We start from the raw sequence: 2,761 nt of genomic DNA, 5'->3' as shown, positions 1-2,761 counted from the left end.
CAGGAGAGCACGGGGTGAAGGCCTCTCTGCTTGAGGAAGCCACACCATCCTCTGCTTTATAGGCAGAAATCTCCAAAAATAATAATCATAATAGAGGATGCAGATTCTGCTATTTCAGAAGCAGCGGGAGCCTGGGGAGGGGTACACAGGATTCTCAGGGGTGTCACGGGGATGCACGACATCACGCATTTCTCCACAACGCGCGGCCAGGAGGGAACCCGAATGTCAGCTCTGGACTTGGGTTAAGAACAATGTATCCTGGGCTCGGAGACCGGCGGGGTGGGTGCAAGGGGCCCCGAGAACCTGCTTTCTGCTGGGGTTCCAGCTCATGTCACCCTGCTGAGGGAATGATGAAGTCTGTGACAACAACGTCCCGGAGCGGGGCGGCCGGGCGACCAGCACAAAGTCTAAAAGGAAGCCCCCCAGACGGTGTCGGGCTCTTGCGGAGGAAAGCGTGGTCTCTGCAGATGGTCTCCTAGTGTGTGAAGCACAGCAAGTCCCACCGAGAAGGCGCCGCTCAGGGAACATGTGTGGATGGGCCTCAGGACACGGGACTCGCCTCCCACTTGGATTCCACCCTTTTGTCTCTCTCCCTCTGTGTCCACATGTGTCCATGCAGCTCTCTGTCCATCCTTCATTCATCCATCCACCCATCCACCCATCGTCTGTCTCTCTGTCTATCAATCATCCATCCGTCTATTCATCAATCCATGTACCCATCCATCCATCATCTATCTATCTACCTACCTACCTACGTACCTACCTACATACCTACCTATCTTCTATTCATCCATCTATCCATCATCTATGTATCTATCATCTATCTATCTATTAACCATCTATATGTCTATTCATCATTCATCCATCCATCATTTATACATCCACCTATCTACCCATTATCTATCATCTATCTATCATCTATCTATCTATCTATCTATCTATCTATCATATATATATATATCTGTTTGTCTATCAATTATCCATTCATCCATCTATCCATCATCTATATATCTATTTATCACTCACTCATGTACCCAACCATTCATCATTTGTCTATCTTCTATTCATCCATCTATCTATCCATCAATCCACCTATTCATCCATCTATCTATCCATTGTCCATGTATCTATCATCTATCTATCTATCTATCAACCATCTATATATCTATCCATCATTCATCCATCCATCTTTATACATCCACCTATCTACCCATTATCTATCTACCCATTATCTATCTATCTATCTATCTATCTGTCTGTCTGTCTATCAATTATCCATTCATCCATCTATCCATCATCTATTTATCTATCACTCACTCATGTACCCATCCATCCATCATCTGTCTATCTACCTACCTACCTTCTATTCATCTATCCATCTATCCATTGTCTATGTATCTATCATCTATCTATCCATCTATCAACCATCTATATGTCTATCCATCATTCATCCATCCATCATTTATACATCCACCTATCTACTCATTATCTATCTATCACTCACTCATGTACCCATCCATCCATCATCTGTCTATCTACCTACCTACCTATATATCTTGTAGCCATCCATCTATCTATCCATCAATCCATGTATTCATCCATCCATCTATCCATCATCTATGTATGTATGTATGTATCTATTTATCATCATTCTATCTGTCTTCTATCTATCTATGTATCTACCTACCTACTTACCTACCTATCCCTTGTCTATTTATCTGTCATCTATCCACCATCTATATGTCCATCTATGCATCATCCATCCATCCATCTATTCATCTATGTACCTGCCTATCCATCCATCACTATTTATCAGTTATCCATCCATCCGTGTGTCCATCCACTCATGTGTCTGTCATCGATCCATCATCATCTCTGTGACCTATCCATCGAATCTTCCTCTTTCCCTCCTTCCCTGTCCCTGTATCTCTCTGTCTGTCCGTCTCTCATCCTCTTTCTGATAAGGGCCCCTAGGATTCAAGCAGAGACAGCTGACCTGTTTGACCTGAGGGTCAAGGTGCGTCCCCCCCAGTGACACCATCACACTGAGCCTCCTGACACGGGGAGACCCCACCGCCAGTGAAACCTGCTTTCTTGGAGGGTCACGCTGGGGACCCCAGTTTTCCCGTGGTGGGTGGGCAGGTTCTGAGGCTGAAACAGGGTGTGGAAAGTCCAAGACAGCATGGATCCTGTGCCTCATCGCCCTTTCTGATGGGTCCCCCACCACCCCGAGGGGGGACCCCAGTCCTTCGGGGCGGGACGTTGTCCCTCCATCCTCGGAAGACGCGCTGGATCGATGCATAATCCGCACACAAAGAAACACACCCATTCTGCCCACCAGCTCCCGGGGGCCTTGGCCAACGTACACCCGAGGGAACCCCTCGCCGCCGTCACACTCGGCCCCTTCCGGTGGGCCCCTGCCCCTCCGCCAGCCGGGCCACAGCGGCGGGCTGTGTGCCCCCACAAACCGCATGTCCTGGGCCCGGGTTCCAGAGATGCACTCGCTCGGCCTGAGGTCTGCTGGCCTGGGGCTGTGAGCTTGGGGGCCTTAGAGACCCCGCTTTTCGTGTGTTTGAGTCACATGGTCATTTCTCTTCTCTTTTCTCTATTCCGGTTACAGTTCCCACCTGATGTTATGATTAATACTCTTTCATCCTCACCAGAGGATGTTCCCATTGATTTTCCGATGGAGCGGGAGGGAGAGAGAGAGAAACATCGACGTGAGAGACGCGTTTCGACTGGCTGCCTCCCACGTGACCCA

This window comes from Molossus molossus, unplaced genomic scaffold (genome assembly GCF_014108415.1).
Source record: "Molossus molossus isolate mMolMol1 unplaced genomic scaffold, mMolMol1.p scaffold_m16_p_2, whole genome shotgun sequence".
NCBI classification, from domain to species: domain Eukaryota; kingdom Metazoa; phylum Chordata; class Mammalia; order Chiroptera; family Molossidae; genus Molossus; species Molossus molossus.
Note: the sequence above shows the minus strand (reverse complement) of the source record.